Here is a 24,375-nt window from a genome sequence, read left to right on the forward strand (position 1 = left end):
GAGATTCAGGCAGGTTGCTGGCAAAAGCCTGGAAAATCTTAACTCCAACCTTGATCTACTTCAATCTCTTTGGAAAAAAAGACGCTAAATCACCTCCTCGGCTTGTCCAGTTAATTGTCTGAGTGTTCTTTGGAACTGCTCTTCATAGGACAGACTTCAAGAAAGGACTGAGGGTCCTCATGGCAGGCAAGGTTGGAGGATTTGTGACGACCCATTTTCCAGACAGGTCATATCTTCTACATCTTGTTCTTCTCTTTTGAGCAGATAAGAACCTTGTGGCAGAGCTCTGAAATGCACATATTTATCCAATTAGCTTATTTTTCTTTTATGTAGGGGGAAACAGGCCCCAACAGACAGAGGAACGTGCCTAACATCACTTACCTAGCAATGGTTAGGACTCAGTTGAATTAAACCCCAACACAATAAGGTGGGATATAAAATGGCATCCATTACATAACACATAAATGCCCCAAAATGCGTTAACGGTGTCCATTTCATACCTATTTTCTGTATATTGCTAGCAAACATTTTATTCCACCAGAGACCATTGCTGATATATATTTGTAGCATCTCCTCTTGAAAAATGCATTGCATTTCCATCTAGAATATGAAAAAATGCTATTAATAATTGATGCTACTTTATAGTACAATTTTATTCCACACCCAAGCTCTGTTGGCCTTACCATAGCTATCTAGGTGGATTCTTTTTTCTTTCCTTTCCTTTCCTTTCCTTTCCTTTCCTTTCTTCTTTTCTTTTTCATAATCCAGGAGTTTTAGTGGTTGCTTCTGGAGCTTGTTGGTGTGAAACCTTATTTCTGTAGGAAATCAGCAATAATCTCCTTTCCCTCTAAATTTTCACCACCATCCATTCACGTGTTCTGAGTTAAACTGTACAGGTAAGACATAAATCTTAGTTATAATTTGTGTAGAGATCTATTACATATATTTAAATAAAAATAATCACTTAAATTATTCCACATTGATCTCTTCCCACAAATAGGATTTAAACGTGTATGCAGATTTAATCAAACATTGATTGAAACTTGAATTGATTCTCTAAAATAAGGCTAAGGCTTTTTTTTTTTTTTTTTAACATTTTAGTGTACCTTGAGATCATTCCTCGAAATCTTTGAAGCACCCATTGTTCACCACCTGAAATTTAACTATTGGCATTTATTCTTAAGGGATTATGTTACTAGGCAAATAATTCTTCAATGGGCAAATCTTTAAGTTAATATGCTTTATTGTGAATTACCCAACCTAGCATTCAGCTGGCACGTTCTCTTTAAGTAAATAGTGGGCACATTTTAAGGCAGTGAATTCTGGACATTGGGAGAACCCAGTAGAAGCAACAAGGATGCTTAAAACAAGACAGAGTAAAAGACACCTAGGGATTTCCCCATCCATCTGTATTTGATGAATTTCTTGCAAGTGTGGCAAGGTATTATTGCACAGTCTTGGGAACAGTGAAGCTTTGGACAGGTGGCCATGGTGACGCTTCTGTGAGCGACCATCCCCTTCTCCATAGCTAAGTCAGCAAAGATGTACGTGTCTCGCCTCCTCCGTTGTGGGTTGAAAGCTGGCAAGGAGACCCTGCGCGTTGCGCTCACTCAGAATTCAGGGATATAATCACAGAGCTGTGGGTCTCACAAGGTCAGTGCTGTGCCTTGACCAGAGAGTTTAGCAACAACAGGCTAACTGTTGAAAGCCTCAGTGACCTTTTTCCAGTGGCTGCTCTAAGAGAAGCCTGGAGAAGCAAGAGAGGAATGAGAATTGAAGATGTGTCTTTCGAGAAGCATTAAGTGATGGGGATGCAGAGGTGGGGTTTGGGAGAGCTCCAAACACTTGAATGTGTTCTGGGTCCAGCTCACCATTTCACAGGAATTACAGCCTTCATTCTATTCTGTAGTAAGATCTTCCTTTCTCCCGGGGCGCCTGGGTGGCACAGTCGGTTGGGCGTCCGACTTCAGCCAGGTCACGATCTCGCGGTCCGTGAGTTCGAGCCCCGCGTCGGGCTCTGGGCTGATGGCTCGGAGCCTGGAGCCTGTTTCCGATTCTGTGTCTCCCTCTCTCTCTGCCCCTCCCCCGCTCATGCTCTGTCTCTCTCTGTCCCAAAAATAAATAAAACGTTGAAAAAAAAAAATTTTTTTTTTAAAAAATAAAAAAAAAAAAAGATCTTCCTTTCTCCCTTTTCCCCCTTTTCACTACACACTTGACTTCAACACAACAGGATTGAGGTTATTTATAGAGAGATGCACTCTTTTTTTAATTAAATCTCGCTTTTTTAAAGTATTTTTGTGTGCATTTCGATGGGGACATAGCACCAAGTTTCCTTATTTTTCACTTTGCTGTTTGCTGTGTTGGTTGAGTTAGGTTCATTAGTTTTGTTAGAAATCGTCAACAGGAGAGATGGAATGGGTTTTTTTTTTTTAATGGTTTCAATGTTTATTTATTTTAGAGAGACAGCGTATCAGCGGGGGACACGCAGAGAGAGAGTGAGACACTAAGTCAGAAGCAAGCTCCAGGCTCTGAGCTGTCAGCACTGAGCCCAACGCGGGGCTCGAACTCACAGACCTTGAGATCGTGACCTGAGCTGAAGTCGGTCGCTTAACTGACCGAGTCACCCAGGCGCCCCAGGATTCTTTTTTCTTACTGGAATTTTTACCCATCAGCTGGATGACAGTGTTCAGGTAGGTGACTATTGGTTCATCGCATGGCTGTGATAGCTTACTTGTCCTAGGTGCGTGGAATGTGTAGGATTATGACATTTTATGTGCATATGTGTGTGCGCGTGCTCACATGCACATTATCCTTGTAAGATTGCATAACAGAAGGGTCAACCCTTTATCTTCTCCATGTTCCAAAAGATTCCTCTTTGTTTCCACTTCTACGTAACCATGCAAATGGAACTGATTCCCGAGCATGATGAAAGGGGAAAAAACAAAACAAAACCATTTTCAAGCACACAGGAACAAACCTTTTGAAACAGGAGGAGAAGGGCACATGTGTCTCAACAGGCCACGTGGAATACAGTTTACTCAGTAATTACGACCACGATAGCTGTTTATTTTTTCCACTCTGCGGCATTTCTCCCTCTTCTGCCCATAGCTCCGTGTCTGCGGAGGTGCGAGTTAAGTTCTGGCCCATAAATCCTATGAACAAGAGTCCTGAAAATTTATGGTAAGAGGTACAGTTCTCCTTTTTCCTGAGAGTCCTGCAGGCGATCCCTTATCTGGGTTATGCAGAGCAGGGAGTGTTTCGGGGCCGGCGATCACGTGTGTTGTGGCTAACCGTGCAGCTAGAACATTCTGGTGCGTCTGAAGAAGGCCGGCAGGTGTGAAGTTCCTTGAGAGGGACTTCTCTGAAGGTCCTGCAGTCCACAATGGTAGAGATACAGGTGTCGAAGTGGAAGTAGGCGTAGACACAGGCGTAGAGATGTATGCGACTGTGTGGACATCCAGACAGTCTGGCGCCCCCTTCTCCCGCTGTCCCACTTCTCGGTCTTCGCACGCGTGGTTGCTGCTCACTTCTGCGGACACCCTTCCCCTCCTGCCTCCCAAGGCCAGAGCGGTGGGAGCCTGGCAGCAGGAATAACCCTGATGGTGACGGTGTCCTGTCGTGCAGGACATCACATTCGTGGAAGATGTGGAAGGGGGGCCCTGCCTTTCAGTCACGGCTCACTGGAGACACGCTGTTGACCACACAGATTATTCTTTACCGACTTTTAGTACTTTTTCTTATGGAGTTGACTTTTAGTTGTTTTCTCCCCTTTGAGACTTTCATAACGATGTTTAAGGTAGTCTCAACAATGAAGACATTTCCTCTGATGAGCAGATTTCCTCTGATGAGCAGGTTAACACCATTAATAACCAAGTGTTGGAGCAGTGCTTTGCAAACATTGTGTGTGCGTGTGTGTGTGTGTGTATGTGTGTGTAAGTGCGTGCAACACGCACATTGCAACTTTACTTCCCCTGAATCTTACAAGGTGACGGAGCATAAGACAACAGACTGCAGTGCGTTCTATAACGTTCTCTTGGGCGTCTTGTAACAAACACAGCTTCTGTTTCCACAGGTCTTGGGTGTTGGGGGGCTGAGTGTCTCATCTCCCATAAGATGGTGATGCTGTGAGGGGCGCCTGGGTGGCTCAGTACGTTGAGCATCAGACTTGGGCTCAGGCCATGATCTCGCAGTTTGTGAGTTCGAGCCCCGTGTCGGGCTCTGTGCTGATGGCTCTGGAGCCTGCTTCGGATTCTGCGTCTCCCTCTCTCTCTGCCCCTCTCTCCACTCATGTTCTGTCTGTCTCTCTCTCTCTCAAGAATACACAGTAATAGCCAGCGAATCACAGCGTAGAGACCAATTGGGGCCCAACTGATGTGGGTGTACATAAAGTTTTACTGGCACACAGCCAAGCCCATCCTCTTACGGATTTCTGTGGCTGCCGTCCTGCTGCAGTGCCAGAGTTGAGCAGTCGTCACCCAGACCGTACGACCGGCAAAGTCATTAGGTGCAGTGTTTTGGCACTTTGCAGAAAATGTTGGCCATCCCCTAGGTTAGGAATTCACTTCTTTATTAAAGTGGGATATACGCTTCCCTGTATTAAATTAAATTTCCTAGCATCGCTTCAAGAGGCATCTGCCATTATCCTTTCCACTTTCTATTTCATTGTATTGGTTGATGGCATGGTACACGTTTCGTGTGTCCATTTACTTGAGATCCTGTTACTTGCCTGATAGAGCCTTTGCTCTCTCTCCCTGGTGAGGGATGTGCATTTAGCTCTTGATAGGTTTTATACTGTTTCCCCTGGCAGTGGGGGTGGATGCCAGCTTCCAGACTCTTCATTCCTCTCAGATGCTGCCATGTGGCCAAATCAAGTCTGCCTGCCCGCTGGTCTCACTTGGAAGCAACCCCTTCCAATGTTGCTGATCTAATCTAGCTGGCACAAGGGAATGAGTTTGATTGGGGATCGCTGACCCCACATTCTCCTCTTGGGTTATAGCCCGAGCCCGCATAGCCAACATTTTATTTTCTCCTTGATAACTGCCTGGTGCCCTGTTGCCAAGGCTTTTGCTCCTTTATCCTGGAAGATTTCCTGGAGTGCCCCGCACTGTGGGGCCTCCTCCAACATCTGGCTTCCCTCTACCTGCCTCTTGTCTGATCTTAGAGGTGACCCTTGCGTCTGGGCTGCTGAGAAACCCCCACCCTGACTATAGGTATTGCTGTAGGCACACACACGTTTGCATTTGTCTGTTTCTCACACATCTGGGCATGTGGATCAGCCGTTTCTTCAGTTTTGGTCACCCTCCCGAAACTGAGAACGAATGCGTTCGTACTTGAACATGATCAACTCCATGCATTTTAATACAGTCGTCCCGTTTGCCTCTAACCCTGGTAGCATCCTCTAGATGGACAATCTTTTGGGGTAGCGTTTACTTATGCAGAAAGCTTGGTAACGGACAGATATTGCCACAAGATAGCTGATAGAAATCTTTCGGTTTGCGTTAACTAACGGATTACAAAATGGAGGTTCCTTTTCTTTGCCTGAAATCTCCGAGGTGCCCCAGGAAGGTCAAATGCTATGAGCATTACACATTTCTCAGAGCGTCGAAATTAATGGGGCATTCGGACTTTTCTGCCCGCCTCATCTATGTGCTGTTCACTGGACCACAACAGCCACCTTTGAATTGGCGTAAAGGCGTAGGTGTTTACCCAAACAGGATGGCAGGTCGCCAGTATAAACACAAACACAGACAGATTTTATGAGGTGGAAAGCAGTCTGTTCCAGCCAGGTATCTTCACAGATTTAAACCAAGAGTTTCTGTCCAGAAGGACTACAGCAAAATCTCTCCTTCTACATATTCTTTCCCAGGTTAAGGTCAAGCTCCTTGCTGATATCATCCGTCATGTATATTTCTTTTCCTTCATGAAGGATTTTGTATAAAATAGTCTCTTTCACAAATATCAGCTTTCACTTACTGAACGTCCCCTTCATCGCAAAACCACTGGGGTTCTGCGTGGCTACGTGATGGTGGAAGACTGGAGATTTGGTCTAAAGCAGTATTTGGGGAACTTGAGACGTCATTGGCTTCTGTGTGCACATATATGTACCTTCCGTGCCTACTTCTCACGACTGTAGGAAGGAAATCGGAGAGGGTGCATCCCCGAATTCTGCATAAACATAAACATGTCCGACAAAGTCCGGGACCTGTATTTAAAAGAAGCCGAGTCTCTCAAATTTCTGTAATGGATGTGTTCTCCAAAGAGAGTTTTTGGTGCTTTTGATTGGGGAAGAGGAAGGGGAAAATACACACACACACACACACACACACACACACACACACACACTGCTATGGATAGAGACAAATTTAAAACCAAATCAAGATGCCAAGAATGCTTCACCAAAAAGAAAGGAGTATCTTCTTTTTAAGGAACACATTTAACCGATTTCCAAAGTAGACAATGCAATTGCTTCTGTTCCTAATTTCTTGAACTGGGTTCTCCTGGACTCAGGGTGTGGAAATCAGGGTGTGGACTAAAGGCAGGCAGAATGCAAGTCTTGTGAAGTTGCCCCCACCATGATGATTTCCACCCATATAGGAAAACATAGGGTGGCTCTCCTTTAGAACATAGAGGGTCTCATGGACCCAACATGGCAGGCTCCCTTTCCAAACTCAAATTAATATGGCAGTAGACAATGACCGTTCCATTGAAGAGACCAACGGGTTTATTGAAAGGGATTAAAACTCAGGACCCAGAAATATTAGTTAATGCTTACAAGTACTCGTGCTTTATTAACAAAGAATACAGAGTAAATCCTTTTTTTTTTTTTTGCCTCCAATAAATTTTCAAGACTTCTTTATATCTAGCCACATCTTACTGTGTCTGTTAACATTCATTCATCTGCAATATTGGAAGCCTCATTAATTATTAAAAACAAGCAAACAAAGACAGATTGAAAGGTGCACCATAGCACTGGCTTTTAGCCTCAATTCAATAGATTTCTGTTGAATAAATATTGGTAATTCTATAAACACCTTCACAAATTGTTACGGTCTTCATTAGCAAATGAACCTTGTCTTGTGTACATGTTAAATAATTTCATTTGGAGATAATTGGTTGTAAGGTGTTTTAAATTACACTCTTTGAGAAAAGAGGGTCAATTTCAATTTGAAGAAACCGTAAAAGAGTTTCAGACGGTGCCAGGGCGTGACGTTCATGTCGTAAATCAAACCTCATTTTCTGCGCAGAATTACTAATTCATTTTGCTTGGATCCTAATGCTCATTTGATCACAAATAGATATGGATGTACAATAAGATAAGCCCACAGACACCTAATTTGCAATTTTGGACATTTAACAGTTTTTAAAACCTTTTATGTTGCGAATCTCCGCTCCTTAGTACCCACAACGCTTTGATATGTAGCTGCGTTTAAGAGGCATGGGGAATTTGGCCTGAGAAGTCTACATTTTGAGGATTTTCATGTTGCTGAGTTTCATTGTTATAAAGCAGAAAGCCGCCAGCCTCCCCCACTTCTAACCCTCTCAACCTGTTCCAAATCCCTCCACCTCAAGGAAGTTGCCCAGAAATCATTGACTGAAATGGCCAGCATAAGGGGGAGTAATGGATTGCATTCAATAATTTCTATCATTCTGAAGACCTTTATTTGATGTGAATAATATTATTTCATCTAAATTGTTTACTTGTGAACATAGAAACCTTCCAATAAGATTGAGACATCCCAGGAAATACGAAAATTGTGCCTCAGATGTAGAGATATCTTTCTCCCATAGCAAAGCATGTTTTCCTAATCCTAACCTTTAGCAAATTGGCAATGATTCCCAGTAAATTCCTGAATTTTGTCTGATGTTTGAAAGGAAAAGTTTTCCTGGGTAAATACTCCCATTGTTACATACTTCTGAAGAGAGAATTTTTTTTAGTTTTTATTTATTGATTTTGAGAGTGTGAGAGAGCATAAGCCAGGGTTGGGCAGAAAGGGAAGGAGAGAGAGAGAAAGAGAGAGAGACAGAGACAGAGAATCCCAAGCGGGCTCCACAGTCAGCATAGAGCCCCTTGTGGGGCTAGAACTCAGGATGGGAAGGTCTTGCACACAGAATATAAAATGGAGCAGGAAGTGGTTGGGATTCCCAGAGCGAGGCTGTCACCAGGACCAGAAGCGTTGGGATATTGAATCAACCGGTCCCATTATATCAAATGCCATCATGACTAGTTGGGATGCACTCACGTGATATCCTTACATCTTCAAATAATGATATCCCAGAATTGTGTGTTTATTCCCCCCAGTAAGGTCTTTCATATTCTTCTCCAATTTCTGTTTCCCCCACCGCAGATAGTAGATTGTGTGTGTGTGTGTGTGTGTGTGTGTGTGTGTGTGTGTGAATGTGTGTCTGTGCATGCCCATGTGTACCCTTGCAGATATATTATCTCTAGGGGCGCAGACGTAATTCCTTCTGATACAACAATTGAATTGAAAAGTAATAAAACTTGGTACCTCAGAACCAAGGCAGATTAATCCATCTGCCCTAAAATAGCATTCAGTATTCTCTTCTCTGTGCCAAACAGAATGGGACACACAATGGACACTCCAACTGGCTCATGAGAAATGACAGGCATTTGCCGATGACAAAATAACAATCCCGGACTGAGTGAAATGTCCCCTCCTAGAGCGAATATGCATAATCTCTGGTCACGACCTCTGTCCGAAGCTTCAGGACAAATGTATGCATCCGTTTGAATGTTAACGACCCAACGGAGCCTCCATTGAGCTTGCCAGAAGCTCGCAGCTTCCTGGAATGTCCCCTGACTGGGTAGTGTCCCCGAGAGGACTTGCTAATTTCTGAGAAGGCATCTCGGTCTCAGAATGCACGGTGATCTGGAAGATGTTCCAAATTAGTCCTAAGCGCAGGGGTGGGGGGAGATTCAGTGGGCTTTTTACTCGGATCTAGAATATCCCAATCGTATTCTTTGGCAACTGCTGCCTCTCTTTCTCCCCAGGACCTCCACGCTTCTCCTCCAAGTCAACGGGAGGCTGAGCTAAGTTTTGAACCTTCTTCACCTCTCTAGTGTATGTGCCTGGGGCTGATGGTAAAAGGATAGCTCATATAATGAGCCAGCCTCACCTTGGTCTTGCAACCAACATCAATGCCCTCACCAACAACCAGAGACTTTCAAACTGCACTTGCTACTTAAAATAATGGTTTCACTTGTAACCCCTGTGCATAGACACTTGAGATACCTTTCACTCCCAGCTGAGGCAGGAAGGAAAGTGTGTGCCCAGACTGGGTGCAAAGATATTTATGTTTTTAAGTGACCATCTGTTACCTTTGATTTGATGTGTACCTGATTCACACTTCCTTTTCCTTTAACCTGCCACCTTCCAAAAATATCTGTGCAAAATACTCAGTACACACGTTTGTTTAAAGATATGACAGATAACACCATCGAGGAAAATATGGGGGAAAAAAAGTCTGTACGGTATTGGTCAAACAATCTTCTAATTGCTAGCTAGACGACTAATTAAATTACATCAGCTCAGTATTTTTAATAACCAATTCCTGTACGAAAGGAAACATGCAGACATCACAGAAATTCATATTGTCTGTTAGTTTCCAGTTTTCAAGACTGGGATGCATATTTTGAAAATATCAAGTTCAGAAAATATACACCAACACCCAAGTTAAATATAATGTCCATAAAGTCTGGCTTCAGAATTTTTTTTCCAAAGGCTTTTTTTCAGCTGATCAGTCCTTATTCTATTCTATTCTAGTCTAGTCCAGTCCATTCCATTCCATTCCATTCCATTCCATTCCATTCTTCTTTTCATTTCCAAACATTTTGTTTAGGGAGGTCTGTTTACCCATGGGAATGCATTCAGCACTGATGAGGCAACCTTTCCTTACTTTTTGAAACAAGCTTTCTGATGGATGTAATCATACAATGCTAGAGACTTCATGATTCACCTGACGCAGATGTATGTCACCTGTGTGCTGGTGGCATGTGTTAGGGCTGGGGACAGAGAACTTACTGTCCCCTGTGTATTTCTGTTAACATAGGAAGTGTATGTGTTCCTGAGGCCCAACCATTCATCATTTGTGTTCCCAACACTATAAACAAAATGCTGTATCAAGAATCTGAAATACGGAGGGACGCCTCGGTGGCTCAGTCGGTTAAGCATCTGACTTCTGCTCAGATTATGATCTCGCGGTTCATGTGTTTGAGCCCCCAGTCGGGCTCTGTGCTGACAGCTAGGAGCCCGGAGTCTATTTCAGCCCATCCACCAAACAAAATCGAGGACCATGACGAACATTAACTTATCTAACATCCTCGTCACGAACACGTCTCCCCATCTTGACTTAAACATCACGGCAAATCCTGCATTCAGGGTTTTCTTCCTTTGGTTGAGTGAACGTATGTTTCATCAACACGTGCTCTTGAATGGGGATACGTATTTTATTTTTTCCTTGACTTTGACAAAACAGGGTGACGGGGGGGGGGTCTGTCACCTGGTGGAACTCACGGTCTTAGTGTGGAAATCTATCAGACATTCGCGGTGCTATGTATGAACGGGAATCCTGAGCTGAAATCAAGAATTGGAGGCCTAAGTGACAGAGCCACTCACGCTACCCTGACCTGTTTTTCAAGTAGGATTCCCCAATTTCTCTGACCCACAATGCATGAAGGATGCTTTCAGATCACATCTGCACCTACGCTTGATGTCCACGGGCTCCGGGGGGGGGGGGGGGGTTGATAGATACCATCTCAAGGCCTGCACCCTTTTCTCATGTCTGATGTAATGATGGTACCTCCCCATTTCAGGAGGCGTTTGTTGTGACATTTTTATGCATTCTTTTAACCCTTAAGTAAGTTCCTTTGGATTCCTAATTACAGACAGTTTTGACAGAGGAGACTCAAATATTATCACTGCTTTTTCTCCTTTCATCCAGGTGATTTTATTTTTCTCTCAAAATCCAACCCCGTGATAAATCTCTGCCATGCGGGGACATCCCCAACTAGGTCATGGCACCCTCTTCTGATTTTTCGTACCTTCTTGGGTGAATCATGTTCATAATGCGTTTAGATTCTTGAAACCAAATTCCTAAGTGCAATGGACTTCTTGTTTGTTTGGTTTTTTCCCCCCGCGGCCTGTTAAACTCACATCAGCCTTAACAGCAGGATGGGGGCCATTACATGTGTATCGTTCCCCTTTCTTCGGTCACTTGTATAAAACTGGGATGATCTGCTTCTTGAATGGCCCGTGAACGTCCTCTCTGCCGGAAGCCCTTTTAACCACTGCTGTAGTGTGTCTTCACCACGTACGATTTTCATTCCTGTCACCTCTTGGTAAGCCAGCCCGAAAAAAGATTCTTAAACTTTGCTTCAGAATGACGTCCCTCCCGAACACCAGAGTCTGTGAAAGGGTGATGATATTCTCCTCTGCATTTCATCTCTGCTTACCTGCATTGATGACCCCTCCTCCATTCATTCATTCATTCATTTATTTATTTAATTTTGAGAGAGATTGACAGAGACAGAGTGCAAGCAGGGGAGGGGCAGAGAGAGAGGGAGACACAGAATCCGAAGCAGGCTCCGGGCTCCGAGCTGTCGGCACAGAGCCCGATGCGGGGCTCGAACTCACGCGAGATCACACGAGATCTCGCGAGATCATGACCTGAGCCGAAGTCGGACGCTCAACCGACTGAGCCACCCCGGCTCCCCCATCCCTCCTGTATTTAAAATGTAATCCCCTTGTATTGTTAGGCAGTTGACTGGAGAAATCCTAGCCATAGAGCCCCACTTCTTTCTATCTTGTCTCCTCATCTGTTAGTCAGTATTGCCGGAGACCTGCCTCTTTTTCCAATTTGTTGTAAAGAACAACTCTTGTTTACGTTGAATTTCCCAGTCCTACGGTTATAATCTCTACTGTCTGTTTCTTCTCTTACTTGCGTTATCTTTCCCTTCGCATCCTTGGGGTTTGTGCTACTGTTCTTATCTGTTTGTTAGATACTGTTGTTACCTTTATGTGAAATACTTCATTCTTTTCAAGATAGTGTGTTTTCTCATGTAAATTTTCAGGACGTGATAGCCCCCCCCCCGTGACTCATTCTGTTTCAACATAGTATTTTGGTAGGTGGGACGAGTACCACTTATTTCTAATAATACTTTGGATTTCTGGTTATAATGCCTCCTGTAACCCCGCGCTGATTTACGTAACCCCTGTTCGTATGTTTTATTAAATAGGCAAGAATTCATTACCTACCTTCTCATTAATGTATACGTTAGTGTCCATCCGTGTCAATAGAATATGGAGGAAGAGGTAGACAGAAGCGTGGTCTCCAAGGCACTTTATCTTTGGCGTGTCTCGAGCGTTCTTATGACTTAATATGTGATCAACTATTACAATGGTCTGTAGGTGCTTAGGGAAAGATGTGTATTTTGAACGGCCTCCCTGGCACCCACACTCTCTTTGGGACATTTTTCTGCACCACTTCCAAATTGTTTTCAGAACTGCACACTCTCCCAAAGCTGCAGACCTGCCGACCTCCGCAGGCCGCCGGGGTGTGTGAGGACATCAAGGTGTAAGGGTGGGGGCCGGAACTCACAGGGGCAGGATGGGGGCCAGCACAGTGCCTGCCCTCTCCATTCCCCAATGGGCAGTTTTGAGATGCAGCTCAACTGCCATCGGAGGGGTCCGCCCGGCACCTGTTTTTCTCAGCTTCTCACAAGGTCAGCGCTCCTTGCCGCCTTTCCGTGGCTCAGGAGAGGAGCCGCCTCAGCAGCCTGAGGCCACAGTAGGGGACAAAGAAAACAAAAGCCCGTGTCGCCCCACAGTTCAATGTCACAGACGTGCGTCGCTGCCCGAGGCTCAGGCAGCCATCACCTTGTGCAGCCCGCCTGCTGATGCACCTGCTCAAACGGCCCCAGCTCCACGTGGGCCGGCTCTGTCTGCTTTGTTCCTTGCGTCCCTTGCCATTCTTCAAGGATCCGTGTCAGCAGAGGCAGCTGGCGGCTTTAGGAGGGGACCTGCATCACAATTGAGGGCACACACAGCTCTCTGGATGGACGGTTCTCTCCACGCCTGTGTGTACGTGCACCTATGCGATTTATCTTCCCGGTGCCCGCCTCCCAGAGTCCCCCGAGCAGGGCGCCCAGAAGAGTCCCAGGGCGTCAGTCGGCCCCCTCGTCCCTGTCCCCTCCGGGCTGATTCCGCAGCTACGGGTGTCAAAGAGCCTACCCATTCACTCACCCCCTCCCAGTGTACGCCTTAAGGGCAACTGAACCCTGCCATCGAAAAGCGTGTTCGACAGCACGAGGACCTGTTTTGAAACAACGCCAAGAAGAATCTCCCTGCTGCCCACCCCGTGGCAGCGATCTGGGGAGAAAGATGGGCACGCTGCGTGCCGCGAGCCTTTTACGGTCAGAATTGAGTCGGCTCGTCACGAAGGGCCAGTGGGTAGCCCTGAAAATGAAGCTGCTTACTTTGCAGACTTGACAATGCACAGTGTCTCCTTGATAACACGCCGTTTTCATTTCCCTGGGACCACATGTGTAATTAGCTGGCGGCACAACGGGGACCTTATGTCGTCCTCACCTTTTCTTCCTTACCCGTTCTCCGGCTTTTTTTTTAATTTCTTATTTTTATTTTTATTTTTTTATTTTTTTTTTAAATCTTTTTTTAACGTTTATTTATTTTTTTGAGACACAGAGAGAGACAGAGCATGAACGGGGGAGGGGGCAGAGAGAGAGAGGGAGACACAGAATCGGAAACAGGCTCCAGGCTCCGAGCCATCAGCCCAGAGCCCGACGCGGGGCTCGAACTCACGCGAGATCACGGGAGATCACGCGAGATCGTGACCTGGCTGAAGTCGGACGCTTAACGACTGCGTCACCCAGGCGCCCCTATGATTTTGTTTTAATGTGTATTTGTTTTTGAGGGAAACAGAGAGCAAGCACGAGCAGGGGAGGGGCAGAGAGAGAGGGAGACACAGAATCTGAAACAGGCTCCAGGCTCCGAGCCATCAGCCCAGAGCCCGACGCGGGGCTCGAACTCACGCGAGATCACGCGAGACCTCGCGAGATCGTGACCTGAGCCGAAGTCGGGCGCTCAACCGACTGCGCCACCCAGGCGCCCCCGTTCTCCGGCTTTTAAACATGCTTTTTACCTTTTCTATCTGAACCCAGAAAAATCAGAACATCCCAAAGGGAAGAATGCCGAAACCTGCCCGGTGTAGAAGGGCGTCGTCGGGAAAAAAATGGGGAGTTGCAGGAGATAAATCATGAGTAAATTTATGGTAATGTTTTTATAATTAAAAAACCAAAGCTGAGTGACTACCAAATCAGCTCCAAATAATTACTTGCAAGTATATAATGCGAACACGCATGTAAATTGTCGTGATGTTTTCGGCCAACACTAGATCGTTACTGTTCAGTCATAAAACTAAGATATAGTGTAGAAATAACTCAGATGCAAAATATTATACGGGAATCTATTTTGTAATTCCCAATTTGTCTTGCTTCTTGTTTGGTTGATACAACCTCCACGATCGAACTCTGAAATAGGCCCTGTGATTTCAGAGCTGAACTCTCCGGATGTAAGGTCTCCATTTAAAATCCTGGGTGACCAGTTTCACTGGGAAACTAATTGACTGATTTTCGTTTTTTTCTGCATATAAATGATATCCTAAAAAAAAAAATCTTGGATGATTTTTTAAGTAGCTTTATTTTAAGTAGACTGACACATGCAAATGCATGTTCTCCGCCATATTGGTTCCTGTGGAAGTTGGAACCTCTTTGCATTGATCCTGTCAAGATTCCAAAAATATGGAAGTCTTCTCCAGGAACTACAGTGCATTTTCATAAATCTGTCTTCTACCCACAGTCCTTGTTTGGCTCTCATTTTGGCCATACAATTACATTATGGAAAGAAAAGTATTCCTCCTCACTTACCTCTTCCATACTCACCCAAGCCGCATCTAGACTGTCACTCGGCATCTTCCTTCTGGAAAATTGTAAAATAAAGTTGCAGTCATAGGTCTTCTGATCCATGATCTTTCCCAATACGGTGCCCATCATGACCTTGAAAAGCCAGGGACAGATTCCTGGAAGAGGCACCATAGTGATGAGCTAGAGGGAGCTTAGCATTATTGTTCTTGTGTCTAAACTTCAAGGTATCTGCTCTTCCAGTGCTTTGGGGACCGAGAGGCACATTTCGCATCATTTTCACCTGCAAGGTCCGCTGCGTCCAAATTCTACACTCTGAGTGTCTTGCTTCCGCCCGGGTGCCACCTACCTCCCCAAAGCCCATTCATCTAACGCAAAGACACTAAGTGTTTATTGTGACTGTGCCAAGGGGTGGGGAAACCAAGGAGAAAAAAGACTAGGGTGAGTTTCTTCTTCAGCAGCTCACAGTAGCTGAGTTGTGAGGTCACACTGAAGGGTATTGTGGCGTGTACAGTGGGTCCTTCATGTCCATGAGCCATACAAGCTCAGTGGCGGTGACGATGGCTGGACCATGGCAGAACTCACTGGGACGTGACAGTTGGGATGGGCTGCTACATGAATGCCGGTTACATCCCTCCCTCGTTCTACTGAGTGCATGCAAGTTCCAGATCTCCTCACATGCCCGCCCAGGATAGCCTGTCCCCTGTGTCCCTCTGGCTAGAGCTCAGAACACAGGGTGAGGCTCACCATCTACACTGTGGTGCCCACCTTTTGCTTTGCCATACTAAGCATATGAATGTCTGTGCTGGTCAGCCAACAAAGTCTAGCCATGGCTGAAGCAAAATCCTTACTGCTTATTAAAGCAAAACACAACATTTTATATGCCTGTTCATAAAGCCATACACCCCAAAGACAAAAGAAAAACAGAATTAGCCATTATGTATGGGTTGTATTTTTTCAGTAGGTGAAGTCCCCCCTTAACCTACAATTGCTAACACCCTAGAATAGGGGACAAATTGAGCACTGTGTAATCACTAAGAGGTGATATGCTTCATAATAAAGTCTCTTATTCTTTCCTTTTTCAAGGAAAAACCAAGCAAAAGAGGGCCATCCGTTCACAAGATTTGGAGATAATTACAATGGAGGTGCTTTTGGGAAATGCTTAAAGTTTTTAAATTTTTAAAAAAATTTTTGTTTTAGTGTTTATTTTTGAGAGAGAGAGAGAGAGAGGGAGAATGAGTATGTGAGCTGGGGAGGGGCAGAGACAGAGGGAGACACAGAATCGGAAGCAGGCTCCAGGCTCTGAGCTGTCAGCACAGAGCCCGACGTGGGACTCGAACCCACGGACTGTGAGATCATGACCTGAGCTGAAGTTGGATGCTTAACTGAGCCACCCTGGCACCCCAGGGAAATGCTTAAAATTATTTCCAACGTGGAAGGGCAAATACTCAAGAACAGTTACACCAATGTGTCATTCAGAATACTGGTGGGGGTGACTAATTTGCATTTCTGTGATTTTTATACATAGATTTTCTGCTACTAGAATTTAAGGCGTCAACACTTTCTACTCTTCTGAAGCTCTCCATTTTCTTGGTCTCCAGTCTTTGCTTTTCCAAACATCGTTCAACAGAGAAGCACCAAATACAAATGGCAAATAGACATGTGTAACACGAGCTGGTAAAATAGTCTCATGGGATAGCTGGACCCTTCTGAAATGTGTTTCATACGTGTAACATTTTTCGTGATGGCCTGATGCTATAGTGTTGGCATCAGTGACGTCAGTGCTACCATTAAATGTAGGATTTTTGTGTTCTCTCTGCAGCACTGCTATGTAGAAAGTGCCTGATTTTATTTTATTTTGTTATTGTTTTAAGTTTATTTATTTATTTTGAGAGAGAGAGAGAGCAGGGAAGGGCAGAGAGGGAGAATCCCCAGCAGGCTCCGTGCTCTCAGCCCAGAGCCCAACACGGGGCTCCGTCCCATGAACTGTGAGATCATGATCTGAATCAGAATCAAGAGGTGGCCGCTTAACTGACTACGTCACCCGGGAGCCCCTGAAAGTGCCTGATTTTAAATCATGCAGAGGGATACCCGTAGGAGGACCACATATGAAAGTGCCTGATTTTAAATCATGCCCACATAGGGCAGCTGGAGGAGTCCCTGCTAGTAGTCAGTGTTCTGAGCTGGCCTTGATGACACACACGTAAAGACTCCGAAGTCCCAGGGACCGTTCAATACAGGTCTGCCCCTGGTGTGGGACATTCCAGAACCAAGAAGGGGCCTAATCCCATCTACTTCTGGCAACAAATCTCTCTAGGAGGACACTCTGGAAACATTGTCACTCACCATGAGGAGTTATCCTGCCTTCCTACGAACGCTCAATCATCTTTGAGATATGCAAAAGGCATCTGAGAATTTTACAAAAACCTATCTTCCATGCCACTTACTTACTCTAAGAAGCCCCCCAAATGTTTTTGCTATTTCTTTTTTTTTTAATTTTTTAAATAATGTTTATTATTAAACATTTAATGTTTTTATTTATTTTTGAGACAGAGAGAGACAGAGCATGAGCAGGGGAGGGGCAGAGAGAGAGGGAGACACAGAATCCCAAGCAGGCTCCAGGCTCTGAGCTGCCAGCACAGAGCCTGACACGGGGCTCAAACTGACGAATCATGAGATCACGACCTGGGCTGAAGTCGGATGCTTAACCGACTGAGCCACCCAGGCGCCCCTAAATGTGCTATTTCTAATTTGAAAGAAACCAATGAGCCAAAATACGTTTAGTCTTCAATGAGAACGCTTATATTGTTGTTTTGTTTCAAATGCAAACTCAGATTTCTATCTCTCCCTCAAGGAAAATTGCATTAGAAACTATGGATCTTCAAATAAAAGATGCTGATTTATTTTGTTTTAAGAAAGAAACCACGGTTTCCTGTGTTGATACTTCATTCCAATTTTCTACCTTCCCTTGGTAGGAAAGGAAGGGGTGAAATGTTGCGTAAGGATTCTAACTCAGCACTGAAATATCCCAATACCAGTCACCCGGTGTTTTGAGCTTGGGGGTGGGGGGGGAAAAATGTGACCTGCTTATATAATATCCAGATATCGTCTCCGGAATAAGTAGATCAATTACAGTTTCTCAGGGATGTTTCAATTACTTGACTACTTTAGTAAAAACGTTTTTAGCTACCTGATTAATTGCCTGACTTCTGCAAATTGTCTGCCACCATCATGTAAATCACTTGGAACAGGAGGCTGATGCCTTGTCAGGCAGGAGGATTGGAGGTCCGGCTCAGCTTAATGGAAGCCATGTCGATGTGAAATTAAAAAAAAGAGAGAGAGAGAGAGAAACACGAAAAGGGACTGTTTAGCTATAACCTAAGGACAAAGTAAGGTCGAATTGCTGCTTGCTTTATTTTGACACATGCAATCCCAAGGCTGGTGCTTTTCACCAACATTGCCATTGCAACCTAGGGGAGTCTGGGAATTGTGTAAATTCCACCAGAAGACGTAGCTCCAGGGAACCTGGATTCCCTTTGAAGATTCTGCTTCAGAAAGTCTAGGCTGACAAACAGCAATGTGGTTTTTCTGAAAGCTTCTCAGATGTGTCTACAGATCCGTAGGGCTTGAGAATTCTCGTGTGCGGTTTTTCCCAAAATGAGATTGTTTTTGTGAGGGAAAGAGGGAGGAGATGATGCCGTGGGTCTTTGAGGTCGAATACGTTTAAGAGGGTTTTGTTTCAGGTCTCCTTTTTAGACATGGTCTACACTGGTGGAAGTGTCCAACACTGAAGCTCCTGGTGGGACGGAGCGGGTGAGCAAATTGAGTTTGTTTAAACCAATATTTCTCATGTGGTAAAACCATAGTAACCCTCGGAGAAAGTCTGTTCATGCAACCACATCATCCCCTGACCTGTAGACCCCAGTGGTTACAAGAGAGTGTGTGACTTCAGGAAGCGTAGGGAAGCCCAGCCCCAAACACCAACATCCTCATGGCGGAGGGACCCGCCCCTTCCCCTGGGCAGATCCCACAGGGGCTAAACAGAGAGACCATCACAAGAGTTAATCCTTTTGTGTTTGGATTTTTGGGTTTTCATTCACGTTGGTGGTCTCTGTTGCTTGGCCGTGATAGTTCCCCAAGTCGCCCCTCATTAAGTGGCTTTAGCAAAGCCACTAACTCTACTCCTCCTTTGACAGAAAGGAGCTAACGTAAGTGAGTTTCAGGTCTTCACTGAAATGTTTGCGTTTTTGTCCGGATTTAGTGAGATGTTACTAACTCTGTTTCCAGGTATTGGTCCTGCTCAGAGACATAGCACATTTGATACGAGAGTAAAGACCCAGGGAATATGTGCCTTGGATGTCTCTTGGACGTTGGATGTTCACTTGCTCCTTTCCTGTGTCTCTGAGTGTCTGTCTCTCCCTTTATGCCCCCTTCTGTATCCCCCACCTCTCTCTCTTTCCTTATCCTTTTCCTTTCAGTGAAGCTTCTAGATATGTAAACTCCGTGGAGTCCGATGAGTCCTTTCAAACACCCAACGCTTGGGAAATCTTTGCGAACATATAAACGCGTTTTGAAATTTTTATCACGTTGTAAAATTTTCATGCACAGCTCCTGTTCTGAAAAGAAAAACAAACAATCCCAAATGTCTCTAAAAGTGAGTAATTTCAGGGACGAGGCTTCTTCCCAAGGCTTGTGCTAACTTGTCTGCCAGTAACCCCAACTGCTCAGTGAAACTCCATGTTTCCAAACCCAATGCTGGCTTCTCCACCATTGCCCGCACCAGGAAGACGAAAGCAATTTCACCGGGTGAAAAAACGGTAGGATTGCATTTCACATAAAATGTCAGATTGGTCTCAGGTAGAAAAGTTATAGTTTGGGGCGCCTGGGTGGCGCAGTCGGATAAGCGGCCGACTTCAGCCAGGTCACGATCTCGCGGTCCGGGAGTTCGAGCCCCGCGTCGGGCTCTGGGCTGACGGCTCGGAGCCTGGAGCCTGTTTCCGATTCTGTGTCTCCCTCTCTCTCTCTCTGCCCCTCCCCCGTTCATGCTCTGTCTCTCTCTGTCCCCCAAAAAATAAATAAACGTTAAAAAAAAAATTAAAAGTTATAGTTTTGCTATGTGGCAACCATGAAAGTGATCAAGTCATTATAGATCATATTGGCCGTCAGAAAACTCCTGTGTTCTGGGTTCAGGTTCATTTACATGTTTACTCCAACTGTGAGCAGCTAAGATGAATTACTTCCCCTTTCTCTTCAACGTCCAGTCTCTGCTACTATGAATGCCTACTGATGTCTTTATCTTCCACACTCCCGAAAAGGGCAAGCTCTAAAATATGGACATTGTGGGGCGCCGGGGTGGCTCGGTCGGTTGGGCGTCCGACTTCAGCTCAGGTCATGATCTCACGGTTTGTGGGTTTGAGCCCCACGTCGGGCTCTGTGCTGATAGCTTGGAGCCTGGAGCCTGCTTCGGATTCTGCGTCCCCCTCTCTCTCTACCCCTCTTCCATTTGTGCTCTGTCTCTCAAAAATAAGTAAATTTTTTAATGTGGACATCGTATTGGCTACCGAAGCCCACGTGACAACAGATTGATGGAAGAGCCTTAAATCAATAACCTTCTCATTTAAGGTCATTTCTGAAGACTACAGATTTCCTCATTCCTGGCTCATGACAGAAGTCTCTAAGCGGTGGACGTTTTCATCAGGCAAAGGTGGGGCTGTGGGGCATCACTCAGGAGCACACATTCATCCTTTCTCGGGAAGGTTCTGCACCTGGTACCAACGTGTGGGTTTTGCCACCACTGAACAATTCTGTGACACCAACAGGGTATCCTACAGTTCAACTCAATTCTGACACTATCTCCCGGGAAATAGGGTCAGATCCCACACGGTAAGGACTCAAGTCCTATGAGACTGCTGCCCAACGTCAGTTGCCAGTTGGAAGCCCAGGTTGTGACCTGGCTGGCCGCGAATCAGGGTTCTAACCACCCCGTTCTTGGTCGGATTCGTCTTCTAGAGCGGCTCACATAACTCGGAGGAACATGTTACTAGATCACCGGTTTGTTCTAGAGAGATACAACTAAGGAGCAGCAGGATGGAAAAGACAGAGAGGACTGTTTCCTCACACTTGGTCCTACAACCCAGCTTCCGTGCCCTCCCCAGATGAGCCTGTCTCCCCGAACTTCCCTGTGTTCGCCAACCCCAGAAGCTCTCCAAACCCTGCCCTTTAGAGTTTTTATAAAGCGCTCAGCACTTAGGTATGGTTGATTAAATCCCTGGCCATTGGTGACTGAACTCAACCTCCAGCCCTTCCCCCCTCCCCAGAGAGATGGGAGGTTGGGACCAAGTTCCAACCCTCTTCTCAGGGGGTCGGTTCCCCTGGCAACCAGCCCTCCCCCCCCACCCCCCCTTCCCGTTCTGCGGGAGTAGACCCCTGTCGCCTCCTTAACCTAACAAGGGCACCTTTATCACTCTCATCCCTTAGGAAATTCCAAGGGTTTAGATGCCGGGCAGGGTAGAGGACCCAATACAGATTTCTTACTATAAATCACAACATCATGCACAGCTCTTCAGGACTTCACTTCTTGGCTCTGCTTTGCTGTGCCCTTCCACGTCAGACTTGGATACTTCTCTGCTGTGTACATCTACGATTCTCTGCATCCCAGAGTCCAAACCCCCTCCTTCATTACAGGAGCCAAGCTCTCCTTCAGGGTCCTTTGAAATCGGATCTTGCTCAGGCCTCTGATAGCTTTGTTTGTTTGTTTCATCATTAGTATTTAGTTTAATTTGTCAGCTTTTATTTTACATATTGAAACCAACTTCTGAAACTTGTGGTCACGAGTGCTTACCGGACAATACGATCTTTAAAAAAGTTCTTTTTTCCCTGATAGTTTCTTTGTCATGCCTGAAATTTCAGATGAACCTGCTCAGGGTGTTTTACCTTAAGAACAAAACCAAAGAAGCTTCTGGGGGCACCTGGGTGGTTCAGTCGGTTAAGCTTCTGACTCTTGGTGTTGGCTCAGGTCATGATCTCACGCTTCATGAGTTCGAACCCTGCATCCGTGCTGACACTGTGGAGCCTGCTTGGGATTCTCTGTCTCTCTGCCCCTCCTGCTCTCTCTCTCTCTCAAAATAAATAAATAAACTTAAAAAAAAATCAAGACTCTGTATTTTTGTAGGAATGGATTTTTAAATCTGGCTTTATGCACAGCCGTGTATTTCACTCGATTTTTTTCTACAACAGTAAGTTATACTAATTACATAAAAGGCAAAAATGTTACAGACTCTGAAAGTATTTAATGCATAACTCTGATTTTAATCTTTAAAAAGTGTAAGTATTGTACATGTAAAATTAAATATAGAAAACAATGGCAGATGGCCAAGAATCCTCTATACAGACTTAAAAGGTAACTAATATCTCCCCTTCTACTTGGTTCTGGAATCTCTCCATTATTAAAATGAAAATCTTATAGATATCAACAAAGTCATTTCACATTGACTAAGAAGATGTTATGGCCTGGAATATGGTCTAACATCCTAAATAGTTTGTGTTCTCTTGAAAGAAATGTCTCCTTGGCTATTCTTGGGTGGACTGTTTTATTATTACAATTAAGCCAAGTTGGTTGATAGTGTTGAACAAATCTCTGATATCCTTAACTAATTTTTCTGTCTCCTTTCTCTACCAGTTGTTCAGAGAAGGATATTTTAATCCCTCACTTAAACTGTGAATTTCTCTGGTGGTCCTTCCATATCTGTTTTGTTTGTTTTTTGCATTTTTGAGACTTTGTTATTGGGTGCATCGGCGTTTAGGATTTTACATCCTCTTAATAAATTGGCCTTTTTATTGTTAAGAAATAATCCTTATCACTGGTCATAGTCTTTGCTGTGACACATCCTTTATGTGCTAGAAATGTAGCCGCCCCAAATTTAACCTCCTTGTGTCTTTATATTTAATGTGTTTTACAGGAAACATACACAGTTGGGGATGTATAGGCAGCCTGTCTAGTTGGTAGCATATAATAGATTTGAGTCTTGCCTTTGTTCATCTTCACTAACTCTGCTTTTAATTGGAGTTTACAGACCATTCACATTTAAGTGATTAGTGAATTGGCAAGGTTTAAAATACCACGTGCTGTTTGTTTTCTTCTTCTTTGTCTCATTTTGGGTATTTTGTTGCACTGTCCTCACTTTCCAATCTTTTGCCTTCTTTCGTATTATTTGAATATTTTTTAGAATTCCCTTTTTTCTCCCTTGTAAGCTTGTTCACTATGATTTTGCTATTTTGGTGGTTACGGTAGGGCTCACAGTTCATTCACATCTTTACTGTTTCACCGTCAACACGCAAATGATATTACACTTCACGTACAATATGTGAAGATGACTAAGTTTACTTGCGTTTCTCTCCTCCTCAAACCAGATCAAATTTGCTTAAAGAGTTGCCTGCCTTTTGAAGAGATTTAAGTTGGGGCACCTGGGTGAAGCGTCTGACTTCGGCTCAGGTCATGATCTCACGGTTCAAGCCCCACATTGGGCTCTGTGCCCACAGCTCAGAGCCTGGAGCCTGCTGGATTTTTGTGTCTCCCTCTCTCTCTGCCCCTCCCCCACTTGCACTCTGTCTCACTCTCTCTCTCTTAAAAGTAAATAAACATTCAAAAAAATTTTAGGGGGCGCCTGGGTGGCTCTGTTGGTTAAACATCCAACTTCAGCTCACGTCATGATCTCACAGTCTGTGGGCTCAAGCCCCACATTGTGCTCTGTGCTGACAGCTCAGAGGCTGGACCCTACTTCGGATTCTGTGTCTCCCTCTCTCTCTGGGTCTCCCCCACTCATGCTCTGTCTCTCTCCCTCTTTTCAAAAGTAAACATTAAAATGTTTTTTAATTTAAAGAGATTTAGGTGATAAGGAAAACTTTTAACAACACAGTTCTAATTTTCATGTTGTTATCATATTGGTTTAAACATTCGATTATCCTTTAAAGAGATCCAAATTGTAAGAAACTGTTCTTACACGTAATCAATGTACAATGTTTGATGTTCCACATTGCATTGTATAGACCCATATTTCCGTAATCACACCCGATATCATTTTCCTATTTGAGGATGCTGTTAACATTGCTTGGAGTGCTGTCTATATTAACACATTCTTTCTGCTTTTGTATGTTTGAAGCAGCTACATCTTCTGTGATTTTTTTTAAAGTTTATTTGTTGTGTGTGAGAGAGAGAGAGGGAGAGAGAGCGAGCAAGGGAGGGGCAGAGAGAGGAAGAGACAGAGAATCCCAAGCAGGCTCCAAGCTGTCCGTGTAGAGCCTGATGTGGGGCTCAGTCCTATGAACGGTGAGATCATGACCTGAGCCGAAATCAAGAGTCGGACACTTAACCAACTGAGCCACCCACGGGCCCTACATATTCTTTGATTTTCAAAGGATTTATG

At 44.8% G+C, this 24,375-nt stretch overlaps 1 long non-coding RNA gene across 6 annotated transcripts in view; it reads left to right on the forward strand.

The window, feature by feature from the left end:
* Nucleotides 1-2,577: 2,577 nt before the first annotated feature.
* LOC121020163 (uncharacterized) overlaps nt 2,578-24,375 on the forward strand; it is a 108,228-nt gene continuing 86,430 nt past the window's right edge. For all 6 annotated transcript variants that reach the window (XR_005785986.1, XR_005785987.1, XR_005785990.1 and 3 more), the window contains exon 1: nt 2,578-2,690. This is a non-coding gene — a long non-coding RNA (uncharacterized LOC121020163). The remainder of the gene's footprint in view (nt 2,691-24,375) is intronic.

This window comes from Herpailurus yagouaroundi, unplaced genomic scaffold (assembly GCF_014898765.1).
Source record: "Herpailurus yagouaroundi ecotype Mexico unplaced genomic scaffold, PumYag 248, whole genome shotgun sequence".
NCBI classification, from domain to species: domain Eukaryota; kingdom Metazoa; phylum Chordata; class Mammalia; order Carnivora; family Felidae; genus Herpailurus; species Herpailurus yagouaroundi.